The 22,601-nt window shown below is 42.6% G+C and overlaps 1 long non-coding RNA gene across 1 annotated transcript in view; it reads left to right on the forward strand.

Annotated features, from left to right (window-relative positions):
• Positions 1-3,048: 3,048 nt before the first annotated feature.
• Positions 3,049-22,601, forward strand: part of LOC138665305 (uncharacterized) — a 40,411-nt gene continuing 20,858 nt past the window's right edge. Inside the window, exon 1 of the long non-coding RNA XR_011318444.1 lies at positions 3,049-3,149. This is a non-coding gene — a long non-coding RNA (uncharacterized lncRNA). The remainder of the gene's footprint in view (positions 3,150-22,601) is intronic.

Here is a 22,601-nt window from a genome sequence, read left to right on the forward strand (position 1 = left end):
CTGCTCCGGTCACAAATCTTTTCCCCCCGGAATACTGGTGACAGCCCTGACAGTTCCAGCCCAGACACGCAAGAGGGACCGTTAGCCTGGCTCTCCTCCTTACACCATGACTACGGCTTTGGTGCTCCCTCACACCTACACTGGGCATTAAGTAGTCGATGCCCCTCTCTCTCTTGCAGCTGTTGATGATGGTTACACACCTGGGAATAATATCATATACGATAGTAATAGACAGAGACATATGGCCAAACGTAGGTATCTGCAATGATAACAGAACACCACTAACAACCCTTATATAATCTATTACAGACAGATCCGCACAGTTATGATCCTACATGGAGCTGTGTACAGTAATTACCATATTAAAACCAGCAGGGTGTTGTTTAATAATCTGCTATCAAGTGACATCTGTCAGCACACATTACATTTATGCAGAAGGCACATGTCATGAAACACTGTATGCCCCAATAATTCTCAGGACTTATAACATCAGCTGTATGTGCTAAGAAATAGTTACTCTTGCTGTCACTGTTATGGTAGTACTTTGCTTGTCACAATTTGGGGCTCTTGTGGTTGGCACTGTTATAGTATATCTATGGAATATGTTGTGTTAAAGAAGCACTCCTCCAATCAAAGTTTTTAAGTTTTTACTGTAGTGCAGACATCATACTATATTACACTGTGTACTTACAATTACTCATTTTGCCTTTCTACCTAGATAATTCTTCTCTTTTTTCTCCTATATGTGGAAACAGGAAGTCTCTTTTCCCTGCATTTACAATTCCCCTCTTCAACTCCTGACTCAGCTGCTCGGCTCCGCCTCCTTCAGACACTTTTCCAGTGATTTGTGAGTCATACAGGGAAAATTGTCCTCCTGTTTCTACATAATGCTTGGAAGGATTCAGCTACTCAGTTTGTAATCATGTGATGTCATAGAACTAATGGAAATTGAATTAACCTGAGAGAAAGGAAAAATGAGCAATTGTAAGTACGCAGAGAATGCCTCAAACAGTGAATAATAGAATATTTGATATATCATGACCTAGAATTGTTTTAACCATACAAATTTGGCAAGGCATAGAGATAGATTTAATGCAAACGTTTTAGTGTACTGTATTTTTCGGACTATAAGACGCACTTTTTCCCCAAATTTTTTTGGGGAAAATGGGGTGCGTTTTATAGTCGGAATATACTTATAAGTACCCTGGCGGCGGTCCCGTCCAATGCTGCAGCCTCCCTTCTCAGGCTGGTCCGGCTCCGCCGGCATTTCAGGATTGCCCTGAGGCTCACGCAGATCCATTCCTGCGAGTAGTTACAACATTCCTTGGGGAGAAACAGTAGAAATGATGGGAAACCACTGGAAATGTTATAATAATGATAATAAGGCATAGCCAAGTTTTTTTGTCCTTGATTAATTTAATGGGAATCTGTCAGCAATGTTTTGCAATGTTATCTGGGCGCTGCATGAGGTAGGGGCTGAAACACAGAGTTAAGGGATGTGTCTCTTATTAGGCTGTGTGCTGTTGTTTCAATACAATGAATATTTTATCTCCAGGAAATTATCACTGCCTGGACTACAGTGGATGTGAGCCCTGGTTTAACCATGCCTACAGCAATAATTAGCAGACTACAGTCAATAGACGATGTACCCAGAGAGCTGTGATGGGGCGGGGGCAGCTTTTGAGCCCTGCTGCATGGTACATCTAAAAACACTGATTGTGTCACAACTGCAGCACCCAGTAAAATAGCTGATAAATCAAAGGAATCATGGTCTCTTTTTCTATATTATACTGCTCACAGATAAGGTATTAAAAACCCTTCTGACAGATTCCCTTTAAAACCCTAGGGTATTCTACATTATGGTACTCTCAGAGGAGGTAGCGAAAACCTGGTGACAGATTCCCTTCAAAGGGAATCTATCACCAGGTTTTTGCCACCTAATCTGTGAGCAGCAAGATAACTTAGAGACAGAGACCCTGATTCCACCATTGTATTACTTACTGCGCTGCTTGCTGCAGTTTTCATAAAATCACTGTTTTATGAGCAGGAGATTATCACTAGAGGAGAGGATTAGTAAACCTGCTGCCATGTAGTCCTTTATATTCATAAGCTCTGTATAACCCCACACTCTCTACCGATTGACAGCTTTCTGCCTATACACAGTGTACAAAGAAACCTGCCAACCAATGGTGTGGGAGTTGGCTACTCAAAGCTCAACATTCAGAGAACTGCTAGAACTACAGCAGAGAAAACAGTGATTTTATCAAAACTGTAGCGAACAGACAGCCCAGTAAGGGATATATCGCTGTAATCAGGGTCTCTACCTCTAGATCATGATGCTCTCAGATAAGGTAGCAAAATCCTAGCGATAGATTCCCTTTAAGGGCTCATTCAGATGAGTACATGATGTGGACATGTGGTGTCCGAGTAAAAATCAATGACCAATGTAACTCAATAGGGCTATTCAGATGACAGTGTCCGTGTAAATATAATTGACGCATTTACTACTTTCTTCTGAGCCCTTGATGAGACTTGAATGACCATTAGTCATTCAAATTTGTGGGTTTTAAAAACAATTGGGTCCCATACAGAACATCTCCCTTGATTTTTACGGATACATTTCCACTATAAACAAAAAGCTGAATTTGATCTTGCACATTTTTAAATGTAGATGTATGAAGACGGAGCACATGGCTATCACCAGGACGTAAAAAATGGACAACCAGATTGCACATGTATGACAATACGGAGGAAAGTCCTTTGAGTTTTCTACATGAATCTTGGATAATATTTCGTATGCTCTTTTAACCACGGTCTAATTTCGAGCAAAAGAACTAAAGGATTTATAATCAAGATTGAAACACATTTTCTCAACTTTCCCTATTATTGAGCATGATAATAAGGTTAAATGTGTTCCCACCCAGATGTCCTTCAGGGCTTTCAGGTCTGTAACCCCATTGTCTTGTCATCATCCCTTTCTCATGACTGGCTGTTCCTAACATCCCCCTCCCGCCCCGTCTCTCTTTTATTCCTTCTATCTGTGTCAGTGTCGCAGTCTTGTCTGCTGCCTCCCGTAAGCAGATGAAGGCCAGGATCACAGGAACCTTCTGCTAGTGAAGGCCAGCAGATGAGCAGAACCTTCTGGTTGGGTGAGGAGATTTTGTGATTTTTTAACATCCCATAGTGTGGAGGGCTACATTAGCCACATAAAGGGCATGGTTACATTTAGTGATGACACAGGTCAATGGTTAAATAATTGGGAAGCCACATCTCACTATTGACCTTTGTAGAAGATTATGAGTTGTAGATAGGTCCTTCACCACCTGGGGCAAAGATTCCTTTTAGTGTGATAACCTTGTATCGAAATACATTGGCCACGGCACATTGACTTGTTGGCACTCTCTCTGCATCTTGCACCCTACTCATGGCACATACCCCCCCAAATTTTGATTATAGGACAAGTGTTTGTTGTTTCTACTGCCTACCTGCCACCCATAAGGAGCATTTGCTCTGTATGGGTCTAGGATCTCTGAGTATTCGCAATAATTTTTCCATTCAATAACAGCAAGCACGGATTTGAAAAATTGTGAGGAATTTATTTAAAAATTGTATAATTTATGGCAAATTTTTAGTGTTCTCACTTTAACTCCGCCACCTTACATGGATCAAATACTGCACTTTAATAATAAATTTGATGTAAATTATGCCAGTGTAACTTTTTAAGCATGACAGTATAATGTTAGATATGAGTGGGAGTTCAATGTGTCAAATTTTGCATGTAAATGATGAATTTTACAACATTTTAAATATGCTAATCAGCAGAAGAAAATGTTGCACCGAAATATAGAATTTTGAACAAAATACATTTTTTAAGGCATATAACATATATGTATTTGTTCCATGTATTTTTGAGACGATTAGGACCAATTTATAATAACTTTGTCACTTTTAAGGAGAAATGCATTTATAAATATGTTGAACCAAAAGGTTAACAATATCAATTTGTTTGTCATTTTTATGTTTCCTTGTAGTTACTAAAAATGGCATAATAAAAGGCGTACAAGATTAATAAATTGATGACAATCTTTTTATTGAAGAATAATTGCATTTTATTTAAAGTTAAACTCCTCCATAGAATTTGAGGTGGCCCCTTAGAGGACCAGAGGTCTACTGCTGGATCCTGGCTCTGCCACAAGTATGGTCCCTCCAACAGAAGACAGTTTAACAGGAGATGTTCTTAGAGCCACTTACCCCTGTGGTCTGTTTTTATAGGATGATGAATAATTTATCAGATCCTATTGATGATATTTCCTGGGTGTACAATGATATCATAGAATGTTAGAGTTGGAAGGGACCTCCTGGGCCATCTGGTCCAACCCTTCCTGCTCAATTCAGGATTCACTAAACCGTCTCAGACTGATGTGTGTCCAGGCTCTATTTGAAGAGGCTCAAACGATATCAATAAAGATGTTTTGTACAGATAGATGGTGGACCCTAAATTATTTCCTTTGGTGTCCCAGAAAAGCCCAGGCTGATAGTGATGGTCCTAAGGCTTAGCCAAGATAGATATGGTTGACTGCAACCTTACAGAACAACAGAGCCAGTTCTTGAGGCTGATATGGGGTCTATAAGGTAGGGAAGCTTGGTCTTGAAGACACTGTCCTGTCCCGTGGGTGAGCTGGACTTGGCCCAAAGTAGGACTTTATTTTTACTAAGTAACCAGTACACTGTGGTACAGTATAAAGCTTGCCTGATAATTGTAGGTGTAAGCACCTGAAGACATAGAAGAAACAAGTTGGACCCATACAGAGAATCTGGTGACATGACAGGGCACATATTGCTCTACAATGTCGGTGCATGCTTGGAACGCTAGCTGTGGCTCAGCTATACTTAGCTCCTGCTTTGGAAAGTAAAACAATGTCTGGAAGTCATCTATCATTTCAGGAAGTAACTAAGATTTCTAACTACAAGGCATCGGAAGTTATTAACACTGGTTATATTTTTTCAGTTTATAAAGGAGTATAATGGACAAACATACTGTATATCACCGGGTGAAACTGCACTTTCTGTCTTAGTAGCGAATGGGCTCTCTATGGACTTAGGATTCAATTCATTGTTTGTAGGAGGCTTTATGTGTCACTTTTCCTTTTTTGTTTTGTGGTATTCACTGGATTTTTTTTATACAAATTCATCAAAATTGGCGCAAAGTCAAAAATTGTATTTTTTTCTGTCTTCAGCTTTTTTTAGTGCAAAAGTTATATGTTTCCAAGCATAAAATGTATCTGCAACACATAGAATTATGATGGGGTGGGGGCAAAAATGAATGGAGTACATTTTGTGATAAATTTTCCAGCTTTTTGATAAGTTGATCAATCAGGCGAAATTATGTGTAAACCCTAAACTCCGCCCATGATGTGAAAGTAGGACAAATAAAGGTCCCGATGCATCAATGCGATTATGCCAGTATTTTATACTCAATCGCTTCAAAAGTCGTAACATTTTGTGCAATGCATTGCACAAAAGTATATTGACTTTTGGCGTTTTTAACCCCTTCCCGACCTGTGACACAGCGTATGCGTCATGAAAGTCGGTGCCAATCCGACCTGTGACGCATATGCTGTGTCACAGAAAGATCGCGTCCCTGCAGATCGGGTGAAAGGGTTAACTCCCATTTCACCCGATCTGCAGGGACAGGGGGAGTGGTAGTTTAGCCCAGGGGGGGTGGCTTCACCCCCTCGTGGCTACGATCGCTCTGATTGGCTGTTGAAAGTGAAACTGCCAATCAGAGCGATTTGTAATATTTCACCTAAAAAAATGGTGAAATATTACAATCCAGCCATGGCCGATGCTGCAATATCATCGGCCATGGCTGGAAATACTAATGTGCCCCCACCCCACCCCTCCGATCGCCCCCCCAGCCCCCCGATCTGTGGCCCGCTCCCCTCCGTCCTGTGCTCCGCTCCCCCGTCCTCCTGTCCGCTCCCCCCGTGCTCCAATCACACCCCCCGTGCTCCAATCAAACCCCCCCGCACTCCGATCCCCCCCCGTGCTCCGATCCACCCCCCCTGCACACCGATCCACCCCCCCTGCACACCGATCCACCCGCCCGCACACCGATCACTCTCCCCCATGCTCCGATCCCTCCCCCCCGTGCTCCGACGCCCCCCCCGTGCCCTGATCTCCCCCCCTGTGCCCTGATCTCCCCCCCTTATACTTACCGATCCTGGCGGGGTCCGTCCGTCTTCTTCCCCGAGCGCCGCAATGTTCCAAAATGGCGGGCGCATGCGCAGTGCGCCCGCCGAATCTGCCGGCCGGCAGATTCGTTCCAATGTGAATTTTGATCACTGTGATATAATCTATCACAGTGGTCAAAATAAAAAAACAGTAAATGACCCCCCCCATTTGTCCCCCATAGATAGGGACAATAATAAAATAAAGAATTTTTTTTTTTTCCACTAAGGTTGGAGTTAGAACTAGGGTTAGGGTTAGGGTTAGGGGTAGGGTTAGGGGTAGGGTTAGGGGTAGGGTTAGGGGTAGGGGTAGGGGTAGGGTTAGGGGTAGGGTTAGGGTTAGGGGTAGGGTTAGGGTTAGGGGTAGGGGTAGGGTTAGGGTTTCGATATGTGCACACGTATTCTGGTCCTCTGCGGATTTTTCCGCAGCGGATTTGATAAATCCGCAGTGCTAAACCGCTGCGGATTTATGGCAGATTTACCGCGGTTTTTCTGCGCATTTCACTGCGGTTTTACAACTGCGATTTTCTATTGGAGCAGTTGTAAAACCGCTGTGGAATCCGCAGAAAGAAGTGACATGCTGCGGAATGTAAACCGCTGCGTTTCCGTGCAGTTTTTCCGCAGCATGTGTACAGCGATTTTTGTTTCCCATAGGTTTACATTGAAATGTAAACTCATGGGAAACTGCTGCGGATCCGCAGCGTTTTCCGCAGCGTGTGCACATACCTTTAGAATTAGGCTATGTGCACACGGTGCGGATTTGGCTGCGGATTCGCAGCAGTGTTCCATCAGGTTTACAGTACCATGTAAACCTATGGAAAACCAAATCCGCTGTGCCCATGCACGAAAACGCTGCGTTGTATTTTCCGCAGCATGTCAATTCTTTGTGCGGATTCCGCAGCGTTTTACACCTATTCCTCAATAGGAATCCGCAGGTGAAATCCGCAGTAAATCCGCAGGTAAAACGCAGTGCCTTTTACCCGCGGATTTTTCAAAAATGGTGCGGAAAAATCTCACACGAATCCGCAACGTGGGTACATAGCCTTAGGGTTAGGGTTGGGTTGGAATTAGGGTTGTGGTTAGGGTTAGGGGTGTGTTGGGGTTAGGGTTGTGGTTAGGGTTACGGCTACAGTTGGGATAAGGGTTAGGGGTGTGTTGGCATTAGAATTGAGGGGTTTCCACTGTTTAGGCACATCAGGGGGTCTCCAAACGCAACATGGCGCCACCATTGATTCCAGCCAATCTTTTATTCAAAAAGTCAAATGGTGCTCCTTCCCTTCCGAGCCCCGACGTGTGCCCAAACAGTGGTTTACCCCCACATATGGGGTATCAGTGTACTCAGGACAAACTGGGCAACAATTACTGGGGTCCAATTTCTCCTGTTACCCTTGAGAAAATAAAAAATTGCTTGCTAAAACATCATTTTTGAGGAAAGAAAAATGATTTTTTATTTTCACGGCTCTGCGTTGTAAACGTCTGTGAAGCACTTGGGGGTTCAAAGTGCTCACCACATATCTAGATAAGTTCCTTGGGGGGTCTAGTTTCCAAAATGGGGTCACTTGTGGGGGGTTTCTACTGTTTAGGCACACCAGGGGCTCTGCAAACGCAACGTGACGCCCGCAGACCATTCCATCAAAGTCTGCATTTCAAAACGTCACTACTTGACTTCCGAGCCCCGACATGTGCCCAAACAGTGGTTTACCCCCACACATGGGGTATCAGCGTACTCAGGACAAACTGGGCAACAATTACTGGGGTCCAATTTCTCCTGTTACCCTTGAGAAAATAAAAAATTGCTTGCTAAAACATCATTTTTGAGGAAAGAAAAATGATTTTTTATTTTCACGGCTCTGCGTTGTAAACGTCTGTGAAGCACTTGGGGGTTCAAAGTGCTCACCACATATCTAGATAAGTTCCTTGGGGGGTCTAGTTTCCAAAATGGGGTCACTTGTGGGGGGTTTCTACTGTTTAGGCACACCAGGGGCTCTGCAAACGCAACGTGACGCCCGCAGACCATTCCATCAAAGTCTGCATTTCAAAACGTCACTACTTGACTTCCGAGCCCCGACATGTGCCCAAACAGTGGTTTACCCCCACACATGGGGTATCAGCGTACTCAGGACAAACTGGGCAACAATTACTGGGGTCCAATTTCTCCTGTTACCCTTGAGAAAATAAAAAATTGCTTGCTAAAACATCATTTTTGAGGAAAGAAAAATGATTTTTTATTTTCACGGCTCTGCGTTGTAAACGTCTGTGAAGCACTTGGGGGTTCAAAGTGCTCACCACATATCTAGATAAGTTCCTTGGGGGGTCTAGTTTCCAAAATGGGGTCACTTGTGGGGGGTTTCTACTGTTTAGGCACACCAGGGGCTCTGCAAATGCAACGTGACGCCCGCAGACCATTCCATCAAAGTCTGCATTTCAAAACGTCACTACTTGACTTCCGAGCCCCGACATGTGCCCAAACAGTGGTTTACCCCCACATATGGGGTATCAGCGTACTCAGGACAAACTGGGCAACAATTACTGGGGTCCAATTTCTCCTGTTACCCTTGAGAAAATAAAAAATTCTGGGCTAAAAAATTATTTTTGAGGAAAGAAAAATGATTTTTTATTTTCACGGCTCTGCGTTGTAAACGTCTGTGAAGCACTTGGGGGTTCAAAGTGCTCACCACATATCTAGATAAGTTCTTTGGGGGGGTCTAGTTTCCAAAATGGGGTCACTTGTGGGGGGTTTCTACTGTTTAGGCACACCAGGGGCTCTGCAAACGCAACGTGACGCCCGCAGACCATTCCATCAAAGTCTGCATTTCAAAAGTCACTACTTCCCTTCTGAGCCCCGACATGTGCCCAAACTGTGGTTTACCCCCACATATGGGGTATCAGCGTACTCAGGAGAAACTGTACAACAACTTTTGGGGTCAAATTTCTCCTGTTACCCTTGGGAAAATAATAAATTGCAGGCTAAAAAATCATTTTAGAGAAAATAAAATTTTTATTTTATTTTCATGGCTCTGCGTTATAAACTTCTGTGAAGCACTTGGAAGTTCAAAGTCCTCACCACACATCTAGATTAGTTCCTTTGGGGGTCTAGTTTCCAAAATGGGGTCATATGTGGGGGATCTCCAATGTTTAGGCACACAGGGGCTCTCCAAACGTGACATGGTGTCCGCTAATGATTGGAGCTAATTTTCCATTTAAAAAGCCAATTGGCGTGCCTTCCCTTCCGAGCCCTGCCGTGCGCCCAAACAGTGGTTTACCCCCACATATGGGGTATCAGCGTACTCAGGACAAACTGGACAACAACATTTGCGGTCCAATTTCTCCTATTACCCTTGGCAAAATAGGAAATTCCAGGCTAAAAATCATTTTTGAGGAAAGAAAAATTATTTTTTATTTTCATGGCTCTGCATTATAAACTTCTGTGAAGCACCTGGGGGTTTAAAGTGCTCAATATGCATCTAGATAAGTTCCTTGGGGGGTCTAGTTTCCAAAATGGGGTCACTTGTGGGGGAGCTCCAATGCATAGGCACACAGGGGCTCTCCAAACGCGACATGGTGTCCGCTAACAATTGGAGCTAATTTTCCATTCAAAAAGTCAAATGGCGCGCCTTCCCTTCCGAGCCCTGCCGTGTGCCCAAACAGTGGTTTACCCCCACATATGAGGTATCGGCGTACTCGGGAGAAATTGCCCAACAAATTTTAGGATTCATTTTATCCTATTGCCCATGTGAAAATGAAAAACTGAGGCGAAAATAATTTTTTTGTGAAAAAAAAAGTACTTTTTCATTTTTACAGATCAATTTGTGAAGCACCTGAGGGTTTAAAGTGCTCAATATGCATCTAGATAAGTTCCTTGGGGGGTCTAGTTTCCAAAATGGGGTCATTTGTGGGGGAGCTCCAATGTTTAGGCACACGGGGGCTCTCCAAACACGACATGGTGTCCGCTAACGATGGAGATAATTTTTCATTCAAAAAGTCAAATGGCGCTCCTTCCCTTCCGAACCTTACCATGTGCCCAAACAGTGGTTTACCCCCACATGTGAGGTATCGGTGTACTCATGAGAAATTGCCCAACAAATTTTAGGATCCATTTTATCCTGTTGCCCATGTGAAAATGAAAAAAATTGAGGCTAAAAGAATTTTTTTGTGAAAAAAAAGTACTTTTTCATTTTTACGGATCAATTTGTGAAGCCCCCGGGGGTTCAAAGTTCTCACTATGCATCTAGATAAGTTCCTTGGGGCGTCTAGTTTCCAAAATGGGGTCACGTGTGGGGGAGCTCCAATTTTTAGGCACACGGGGGCTCTCCAAACGTGACATGGTGTCCGCTAAAGAGTGGAGCCAATTTTTCATTCAAAAAGTCAAATGGCGCTCCTTCCCTTCCAAGCCCTGCCGTGCGCCCAAACAGTGGTTTACCCCCACATATGAGGTATCAGCGTACTCAGGACAAATTGGACAACAACTTTCGTGGTTCAGTTTCTCCTTGTACCATTGGGAAAATAAAAAAAATGTTGCTAAAAGATAATTTTTGTGACTAAAAAGTTAAATGTTCATTTTTTCCTTCCATGTTGCTTCTGCTGCTGTGAAGCACCTGAAGGGTTAAAAAACTTCTTGAATGTGGTTTTGAGCACCTTGAGGGGTGCATTTTTTAGAATGGTGTCACTTTTGGGTATTTTCAGCCATATAGACCCCTCAAACTGACTTCAAATGTGAGGTGGTCCCTAAAAAAAATGGTTTTGTAAATTTCGTTGTAAAAATGAGAAATCGCTGGTCAAATTTTAACTCTTATAACTTCCTAGCAAAAAAAAATTTTGTTTCCAAAATTGTGCTGGTGTAAAGTAGACATGTGGGAAATGTTATTTATTAACTATTTTGTGTCACATAACTCTCTGGTTTAACAGAATAAAAATTCAAAATGTGAAAATTGCGAAATTTTCAAAATTTTCGCCAAATTTCCGTTTTTATCACAAATAAACGCAGAATTTATTGACCTAAATTTACCACTAACATGAAGCCCAATATGTCACGAAAAAACAATCTCAGAACCGCTAGGATCCGTTGAAGCGTTCCTGAGTTATTACCTCATAAAGGGACACTGGTCAGAATTGCAAAAAACGGCCAGGTCATTAAGGTCAAAATAGGCTGGGTCATGAAGGGGTTAAGCCAGTTTTGCTAAGGTAGGTGGGGTGGGGTGAAGGCTGAACAGGAAGGTGACGTCACATCACATCTAATTCATGACCGTGCCTAAAATGTTACTCCATTTCCCGTCCAGTTACATACAGTATAATCTATCGCTAGACTATCTATAAACCCACAATGCCATTAGTTGTACAGTGGGTACGGAAAATATTCAGACCCCTTTAAATTTTTCACTCTTTGTTTCATTGCAGCCATTTGGTAAACTCAAAAAAGATCATTTTTTTCTCATTAATCTACACTCTGCACCCAATCTTGACTGGAAAAAATAGAAATGTAGTAGCTTCTGCAAATTTATTAAAAATTGAGAGAAAAATTTAAAGGGGTCTAAATACTTTCCGTACCCACTGTATATAGCCTTTATTTAAACTCTGATATACTGTCTACTATTACTACCTCTTGTGGTCGGGCATTCCGCAGTCTGACTACTCTAACTGTAAAAAAGCCTTTCTGGTTTAGATGCCGCAATCATCTTTCCTAGTGATTTTTGTGGTGGAGGTTCCTTGAAAGTTTGGGGCTGCATTTCAGCATATAGAGCTAGGAAATTGGCCAATATTAAACCGCTATGGACACCCGCCATACATGTATGGTGCAAGTCAGTAGCAGGTGTATGAAGCGGGCATTCCAGGTGAGCTCCACCCATACTAGGCAAATAATGGCTGTAACACACAGCCAGGACTTGCCTCCAACAGCCATGGGTGGAGTGTGCTGGGCTTTGGGCGCATCATTTTACATGACAACCAGTCCACTTTCCAGGAAACTGTTCATGTAGGAATGCTCGGACCTGACACCCATAATGTAGTGGTGCAACATCTTGCTGGAAAAACTCAGGAAACATGCCATCTTCAGTGCATAAAGAGTGCAACATATCATCATGATGTTCGTCGTGGGCCAATTGAATGGCCACCAAGGTCTCCCGATCTGACCCTCTTAGACTTTTATCTTTGGGGGTCATCTGAAGGCAATTGTCTATGCTGTGAAGATACGAGATGTGCAGCATCTAAAACAACGGATACTGGAAGACTGTGCTAGCATTTCTTCTGTGGGAGAAGAGGGTTGCATTGACAATCCAAGACAATGGGCAGCACTTTGAACACATTTTATAAGTTGTCATAAACTTGTAAATAACTCATGAAAGAGTAAAGTTACGTTAAAACCAAGCACACCATTGTTTTTCATGTGAAATTCTCAATAAGTTTGATGTGTCACATGACCCTCTTCCCATTGGAAAAAATAAAGCTGGATCCAATATAGCCGACTTCAAAATGGCCACCATGGTCACCACCCATCTTGAAAAGTTTTCCCCCTCCCATACACTAATGTGCCACAAACAGGAAGTTGATATCACCAACCATTCCCATTTTATTTAGGTGTACCCATATAAATGGCCCACCCTGTACATCCACAAAAGGTCTGTGGTTGGTTCTTCAAGATGTTTGGAACAATATTCCTGCCAAGTTCCTTCTAAAACTGTGCACAAGTATACCTAGAAGAATTGATGCTGTTTTGAAGGCAACGTGCAGTCACATCAAATATTAATTTGATTAAGATTTCTCTTTAGTCCATTCGTACTAGATTTCTCTTTAGTCCATACTTCCAGCCACATTCCTTTAAACTGTGTCCAGCCTCGTTGAATTCACTTGTAGTGAGTGAGGCAGCGAACGTCTAGTCAGCATGTGACTTCATGTATGCAAACCACATACTTGCAGTCGCACGCCCGTCTTCTCCGAGCGCAAGCACCTGAGGATCCTGACAGTGGGAGCACTGTGTACTGTGAGGATTCACAAGTCTGCAGTTACCCCAAGCCTGGACCCCTTTAACGTTCCTAATTTTTTACTTTGCATCCTTTCTTCCACAACTATTTCTAACTTTTCCACAATGCTGCAAATGGTGGGCACGTTAAAAAAAAATTGCACAATAACTCATTCATAGATCACAAGTAAGGCTACTTTCACACTAGCGTTTTTTTAAATCCGTCACAATGCGTCGTTTTGCAGAAAAAACGCATCCTGCAAAAGTGCTTGCAGGATGCGTTTTTTCCCCATAGACTTCTATAGACGACGCATTTGCGACGGATTGCCACACTTCGCATCCGTCTTGCGACGGATGCGTCGTGCTTTGGCGGACCGTCGGGAGAAAAAAACGCTACATGTAACGTTTTTTTCTCCTGACGGACCGCTTTTTCCGACCGCGCATGCGCGGCCGGAACTCCGCCCCCTCCTCCCCGCACCTCACAATGGGGCAGCGGATGCGCCGGAAAAATGCATCCAGTGCACCCATTGTGCAATGCAGCAAACGCTAGCGTCGGAATCTCTCCCCAACGCATTGCGACGGGGAGATACCGATGCTAGTGTGAAAGAAGCCTAATACGTCCCCTACTTCTCAAATAATAGCATCTCCAAATGGGTTAAATAAGTAAAAGAAATCATTTTAGAGCAGTGAATTAGTAATAGAAGTAAATCCCATGTCATTTAGCAGTTTGTTTGACTGCATTGCTCCTGTCTTGGATGTCATTATTTATCTGTCTTGTACATACCAACCTCAGGGCACTGCCAGCATCACCCGGCCTCTTCTGCAACTTGACTGAAGGCTCAAGAAGTCTTGGAATCAGGTTGACAGAAAAAATACCAACATGTATTGTAAAAATAGAAATAACTGCTACTTAAACAGAGCAACAGCTGGGAGTGGATGTGTTGGATGAAATAAGCACACATTTTTCTCCTTTTAGCCCACTGAGCCATTAAATTCATTGCGGAAAAGCAGTGAGAAATGTAAAGCCATATGCACGTCATGCGGATACATAGATGCGAGAAAATCACATCATTGCATTGCAAACGGATTACACACGGATGACCATATGGAGAACACTTGTATAACACTTGTACAATGATTTTTCATACGTTAAGTGTGACTCTGGCCTAACAACGACAAAGGCACCAAAGACTGCAATGGCCCTTTAACGCTGACACAAGTCAATGCTCTTCAAGTAGATCAGACCTCTTACCAATCAAATATTGACTTCTATGAATTTAGTCCCTGAATTGGATTATAATTTAATAAATTCAACTTTTTTTCTAATGACAAGTGGCAATATAGTTAAGGGGTGGTCCGAAACTAACATTGATTTAATCCTAATTGTCTATCGCTTTATCTCTTTAACCCCTTCACAGAGATATTTTCGGTTTTGCGTTTTGGTTTTTTGCTCCCCTTCTTCCCAGAGCCATTTTATTTTTATTTTTGGTCAATATGGCCACATGAGGGCTTGTTTTTTGTGAGACAAGTTGTTCTTTTGAATGACACCATTGGTTTTAACATATTGTGTACTGGAAAACAGGAAAAAATTCCAAGTGCAGTGAAATTGCAAAAGAAAGTGCAATCCCACACTTTGGCTTTTTTGCTAGGTTCACTAAATGCTAAAACTGACCTGATATTATGATTCTCCAGGTCATTATGAGTTCATAGGCACCAAACATGACCAGGTTCTTTTTTTATTTAAGTGGTGATAAAAAATTCAAAGGTTGGTAAAAAAAAAAAAGGCATCATAGCGTCTCCATTTTTTGTGATTCTGAGGCTGAGTGAGGGCTTATTTTGTGCGTGCCGCGCTGACGTTTTTATTGATACCATTTTGGTGCAGATACGATCTTTTGATCACCCATTATTGCATTTCATTGCAATGTAGCTGCGACAAAAAAAAACATAACTCTGACGTTTTGAATTTTTTTCTCATTGCACCGTTTAGTGATTGGATTCATTTTTTTTATGTTGATAGATCGATAGATTGGGCGATTCTGATTGTGGCGATGCCAAATATGTGTATATTTAATTTTTTTATTGTTTTATTTTGAATGGGTTGAAAGGGGAGTGATTTGAACTTTTACTTATTTATTTTTTAAATTTTTTACTTTTTGCATGCTTCACTACTTTGATCGCCGCTGCTATACACAGGCCATGATAAGATCACCTGTGTGTGGCAGAAATGCTCACTTGCTCACCACTGGGCGGCACTCATAGCAGTTCGGCTACGACAACCATAGAGGTCTGCTGGACACCTCTGGTTGTCACACCGACCCATCGGTGACCCACGGTCATGTGACAGGGTCACTGATGGGCGGGATTAGTGACACACTTCCTGAAAGCATGGGATAAATGCCACTGTCAGATATTGACAGTGGCATTCAGCTAGTTAGCTAGTGGATCACGATTCCACCCTCAGCTGTTGCGGGCGCATGTCAGCTGTATAGATCATGTGCCCGGAAAGGTGCAGGCTCAGCGCCCGTACTATTATGCTCGATGTCGGAAAGGGGTTATGTAATAATTAAATTATTTTTCTAATATAATTTAATTAAGAAGTCCCTATCATTCCCTCTTCTACTCTATTCATTCCCTACTCTACTCTCTACTGTCTATAACTGCTTTTTTTTGCCTACTTCACGATTGATGACATTTCGTTTGAAAGTTCACAGTGCATTTTGGGACACTCAAATGAAATGTGGTCATTACCACAGCCTCTGTTCCTACCCTGAAACAAAGTGTCTTCAGTGATATCTGTTTCAGGGGCTGGGTTAGTCCCTGCTCTACTGAGCACGTGTTGCTCAGTACAAGCTCCATTGTCACTGTGCGCTATCCTTTTTAGAGCACAGTGAGAGTTTCATCACTTGTTGGCTCTGAGGATAAGTGACGAGTTGGGAAGATGCACATTTTAAGGAGATAACCCAGCAAGCAGTGAGAACAGAGACGAGCCCATGCCCTGAAAGTGACAGCTGTTTCAGGGGCTGGTCTAAACTCTGCTTTTCTGGCTCAACAGGTTCTCTCCTTAAAATGTGCACTGGCAGTGTGCTCTCTTGTCAGCTCATCACTTCTCATTAGAGCCAGCGAGGGAGCGCACTGTCATTGTGCATTTAAAATTAAATCACACAGTGACAAGGGAGCTCTTACTGATGAATACTTTGAAAATGATAACCAACACATGCTCAGAAGAGCAGGAAGTAGCCCATTCCCTGAAACAGACATTACTGATGTTGCTTTGTTTAAGAGAGTAAACAGAGGCTGTCTGCTATGAGGCTGTGGCATTGTTACACTATCTACTGCCAGATTAACCCCATACTATACCTGTAGGTAAATAATGTTTTCCGAAGTGACAGGTTCCATTTAAGGGATTCTCTCAAGACAGAGAGTGGCATGTACAGAGTGTGCTACCTAAAAGAGAACCCCTTATTTGGTTTGTAAAACTTATAGGCCTCATTCATAAAAACTATAAACCACTGCCTCTGTTGCCCATAGCATACCAATCAGAGATCAGCATTCATTTTACCTGGCAGTGTAAGTAACGTATGAGATGAAGGTTTGATAGGAACATGTCTGAAGATGAGTTAGATTAAGAGCAGGCTTATGTCCTATATCTCTTCCTGATCCATCAAGAAGCTAACAATAAAATCCACCTATAAAGTTTTAATGTGTTTGTCCATGTTCCCAGCCCAAATTGTTAAAGCTATTCCAGGATATTCTCCTTTTTGCTTCCTTAAATTTGGGATACTGGAAGATACTATATGTTACATATCTACACTGTGTTCCAAATTATTATGCAAATTGGATTTAAGTGTCATAAAGATTTAATTGTTTGGCTTTTCAAATAAACTCGTGGATGGTATTGTGTCTCAGGGCTCAATGGATCACTGAAATCAATCTCAAATACATGTGATAATTAGTTTTCCAGGCAATTCTAATTAAGGGAAAACTACTTAAAAATGATGTTCCACATTATTAAGCAGGCTGCAGGTTTCAAGCAATATGGGAAATAAAAAGGATTTCTCTGCTGCTGAAAAGCATTAAATAGTGCAATGCCTTGGGCAAGGTATGAAAACATTAGATATTTCACAAAAACGTAAGAGTGATCATCATACTGTGAAGAAATTTGTGACTGAAACAGAGCACCAGCCAGAGTTCATGCAGATCAAGGCATAATGAGGAAGGTTTCTGTCAGACAAATTCATTGAATTAAGAGAACATCTGGCAAAATACCATTACAAAGCAGCAGTTATTTGAAGCTGCTGGAGCCTCTGGATTCCCTCAAACCTCAAGATGTAGGATCCTTCAAAGGCTTGCTGTGGTGCATAAACCTACTATTCCGACGCCCCTAAACAGTGTTCACAAGCAGAAACGGTTGCATTGGGCCCAGACATACATGAAGACTAAATTTCAAACAGTCTTGTTTACTGATGAGTGTCCAGCAATCCTGGATGGTCCAGATGGATGGAGTAGTGGATGGTTGGTGGATGGCCACCATGTCCCAACAAGGCTTCAACATCAGCAAGGAGGTGGCGGAGTCATGTTTTGGGCCGGAATCATGGGGAAACAGCTTGTAGGGCCCTTTAAGGTTCCTGAAGGTGTGAAAATTACCTCTGCAAAGTATATAGAGTTTCTGACTGACAACTTTCTTCCATGGTATAAAAAGCAGAAACGTGCCTTCAGGAGCAAAATCATCTTCATGCATGACAATGCACCATCTCATCCTGCCAGGAATGCCTCTGAGTCATTGGCTGCTATGGGCATAAAAGGAGATAAACTCATGGTGTGGCCACCATCTTCCCCTGACCTCAACCCTATAGAGAACCTTTGGAGTATCATCAAGCAAAAGATCTATGATGGTGGGAGGCAGTTCACATCAAAACACCAGCTCTGGGAGGCTATTCTGACTTCATGCAAAGGAATAGAAGCAGAAACTCTCCAAAAACTCACAAGTTCAATGGATGCAAGAATTGTGAAGGTGATATCAAAAAAGGGTTCCAATTAGAGATGAGCGAATCTACTTGTTACTCAAGATTTCTCGAGAATGCTCGGGGGTCCTCCGAGTATTATTTAGTGCTTGGAGATTTAGTTTTTCTTGCCGCAGCTGAATGATTTACATCTGTTAGGCTGGGTTCACACTGCATCTGTGGCATCCGTTAGATGGACTACGTTACACCGCGGCATAACGTGGTGCAACATAGTCTGTTAACGCCGCTATTAAGTCCTATGAAGGACGTATCTCTAGCGCACGCCCACAATGGGTGTGCGCTAGCGATGTGCCGTTATTGAGTGATGGAACCTGGGACGCGGGCTGCAGCGTTTCCGGGTCCGTCACTGCTAGTGCAGATAGAGCATCCGCTAGTTCTATCTGCGCTAGCGCGATGGAATGTCGGCACTTGCGTTAACAGCAGCCCGTTGACGCATGTGTTGAACGGGCTGCTGTTAACGCAATGTGAACCTAGCCTTAGCCAGCATAAGTATGTGGGGGTTGCCTGGTTGCTACGGAATCTCCACATGTACTTATGCTGGCTAACAGATGTAAATCATTCAGCTGCAGCAAGAAAAACAAAATCTCTGAGCACTAAAAAATACTCGGAGGACCCCAGAGCATGCTCGAGTAACAAGTAGATTCGCTCATCACTAGTTCCTATGTTAACATGTAACTTGGCCTGTTAGGATGTTTTGGCGTTAAATAGCTTTTTTGTTCAGTGAATGTGACCTCCTAATGCTGCAAATTCCACAAATGAGCATTTTCAGTTCTTTAAACATATCAAATGTTTAGAAATTCTACTGTGCCAAATAATTTGGAACAGTTCATTTTGAGTTTTTATTCATTTTGGAGATTATACTGTTACCATTGGGAGGTTTCTTCAATAAAATTCAATGTATACTCAACGGGTGATGACTTTTATTAGACTGACTGTCATTTGCACAGACCATTTAGGAAATCCAAGAATAATGTCATTTGCATAATAATTTGGAACATTGTGTAGTTGCCAACTCCTAGGTTGTACTAGGTGTGATCCAGAGTGTGAAAATTAATCTTTCTACAAACTCAGATCGGGGAAAGTAATTGGGAGACTGTCCTCCATTGTAACTAAAAGTAAACTCAATCCCAATTTAAACTTTTGTCATTTATACTTCTAGCTACAAAAGGGCATATCTTAAGGCATGTAGAGCTGTTTGCATGGCAAGCCAACTCGCGCAAACACCTTCAATATATCTATTTGTATGCAAATACATAAGGCTGATGCATTGATTTATTTTTCAGTGAAAGTGAAAGCACTGATTTATGCCATTCCACTAAGGGTATGTGCACACATTGCGGTTTTTGCTGCGGATCCGCAGCGGTTTTGAGGCTACGGATCCGCAGCAGTTTTACATGCGGTGTACAGTACAATGTTAACCTATGGAAAACAAAAACCGCTGTGCACATGCTGCGGAAAAAAACGCGCGGAAACGCTGCAGTTTATTTTCCGCAGCATGTCAATTCTTTGTGAGGAATCCGCAGCGGTTTGGCATCGGCTCCATATTAAAAATCCGCACGTGTCTAAAACCGCAGTGGAAACTGCACAAAAAAACGCGATAAATCCGCAGTACTTTTTGCACTGCGGATTTAATCAAATCCGCTGCAGAAAATTCCGCAACGGAATCCGCAGCGTGTGCACATGGCCTAAGGCTGCCATCACACTATCAGTATTTGGTCAGTATTTTATATCAGTATTTGTAAGCCAAATACTAGCATTAGTTCTGAATTTCCTGGTGTGGAGGTTTCTTTACAGAGACTCGGGGATGTCTGGAGGGAGGGTCAAAAGAATATTTGGACTGCTCAGAGTTGCAAAAAACGGAAGGCCGATAGATGACATCCAATGGATCCTGTTTCCAAGATTGGGGACAAGGTTTGGTTTTCATATAGGAACATTAAACTTAAAATGCCATCACCAAAGTTGAGTCCAAAGTTTATTAGTCCATATATATTATAGGTGGTCAATCCTGTGACATTTAGATGAAAGTTTCCTCCATCCCTTCGCATCCCTAATGTGTTACATAAATCCTTATTGAAGGAGTTTGTCCTTTCTCTATTGTCTCCCTCATCCCCGCCTCCAGTTTTAGTAGACGGTGACCTGCAGTATGAGGTTCAGAGGGTTGTCCCTGCTCGAGATGTGAAAGCCGATCGGTTAGTCAGGGCCTCCCATCTAAAATTTCCTGGGAAGCCTGTGGGTCCAGTTCCCCTCCCCCCCTAGAAGAGGGGGTACTGTCACGGTTCCACCATTCAATTACTGACTGCTCAGCAATCCAATCTGGTACAGAAGCATGCTGAAGCTTTCGGTAGTTTGATTAACAGCTCAGTCATCCAGTCTGTTGCAGTAGCATGCTTAGCTGTCAGTGTGTCGATTGACAGCTCGACTGTCCAATCTGATACTGGGACGCACTGGCTGTCTCCAAGTGTTCATTATCTCATGTGGTTGCCAGGCTACTTAACTGAGCTGTTTCTCCCAGACCTCTGCCAGACTTACGTTCAGCTAAGTGTGGTTTGTTCTCTCTGTGTCTTGCGTTCTGTATGTTGATCTTTAGTTGCCTGATCTTGGACCTCGTTCTGACGATCTGTCTGTTTAACGCCTTCTGTTCTGATCCGCTATCCTCCTGGTATACTGACCTATTACCTGACTACACTTTTGTCTCTTCTTTTTGTATATACCCTCCTGGCTTCTGACCTTGTACTCCTTGACCATCCTGACACACAGCGTGACCGTGAGAAGTAACTAGCATCACAAATAGGAGATGGTTACATTAAATTGTCAAGTCTCTCCAACACAAAGCAGAAGGATCCCAGTAAAGGATGTTCTCTATGTCTCTAGCCTTGAAAACAATATATTATTATCTGTGAAGAAACTCACAAGACAAATGAAGTTACATTTAAAGATGACTGGCTGCTATATCATTTCAAAAGAAGGTCACACGCTTGCAAAAGGAAAAATCAAAGATGAGTTGTACTAGCCAAAATGCAAGAAAAGTGTATACACTACTAAAAACTTAATACGCACAGATTTTTGGTGGTCCAATGAGTACTCAATTCTACTGGATATAAGAGATATTTTCTCACATTTATATATGATTTTTCAAGATGTACAATTGTCTATATGCTTCGCAGCAAATATGAAGTTCCAAAAAACTTGAAATACAGTGGGGCAAAAAAGTATTTAGTCAGTCAGCAATAGTGCAAGTTCCACCACTTAAAAAGATGAGAGGCGTCTGTAATTTACATCATAGGTAGACCTCAACTATGGGAGACAAACTGAGGAAAAAAAATCCAGAAAATCACATTGTTTGTTTTTTTATCATTTTTTTTGCATATTATGGTGGAAAATAAGTATTTGGTCAGAAACAAACAATCAAGATTTCTGGCTCTCACAGACCTGTAACTTCTTCTTTAAGAGTCTCCTCTTTCCTCTACTCATTACCTGTAGTAATGGCACCTGTTTAAACTTGTTATCAGTATAAAAAGACACCTGTGCACACCCTCAAACAGTCTGACTCCAAACTCCACTATGGTGAAGACCAAAGAGCCGTCAAAGGACACCAGAAACAAAATTGTAGCCCTGCACCAGGCTGGGAAGACTGAATCTGCAATAGCCAACCAGCTTGGAGTGAAGAAATCAACAGTGGGAGCAATAATTAGAAAATGGAAGACATACAAGACCACTGATAATCTCCCTCGATCTGGGGCTCCACGCAAAATCCCACCCCGTGGGGTCAGAATGATCACAAGAACGGTGAGCAAAAATCCCAGAACCACGCGGGGGGACCTAGTGAATGAACTGCAGAGAGCTGGGACCAATGTAACAAGGCCTACCATAAGTAACACACTACACCACCATGGACTCAGATCCTGCAGTGCCAGACGTGTCCCACTGCTTAAGCCAGTACATGTCCGGGCCCGTCTGAAGTTTGCTAGAGAGCATTTGGATGATCCAGAGGAGTTTTGGGAGAATGTCCTATGGTCTGATGAAACCAAACTGGAACTGTTTGGTAGAAACACAACTTGTCGTGTTTGGAGGAAAAAGAATACTGAGTTGCATCCATCAAACACCATACCTACTGTAAAGCATGGTGGTGGAAACATCATGCTTTGGGGCTGTTTCTCTGCAAAGGGGCCAGGACGACTGATCCAGGTACATGAAAGAATGAATGGGGCCATGTATCGTGAGATTTTGAGTGCAAACCTCCTTCCATCAACAAGGGCATTGAAGATGAAACGTGGCTGGGTCTTTCAACATGACAATGATCCAAAGCACACCGCCAGGGCAACGAAGGAGTGGCTTCGTAAGAAGCATTTCAAGGTCCTGGAGTGGCCTAGCCAGTCTCCAGATCTCAACCCTATAGAT

This window comes from Ranitomeya imitator, chromosome 2, assembly GCF_032444005.1.
Source record: "Ranitomeya imitator isolate aRanImi1 chromosome 2, aRanImi1.pri, whole genome shotgun sequence".
Lineage (NCBI taxonomy): Eukaryota > Metazoa > Chordata > Amphibia > Anura > Dendrobatidae > Ranitomeya > Ranitomeya imitator.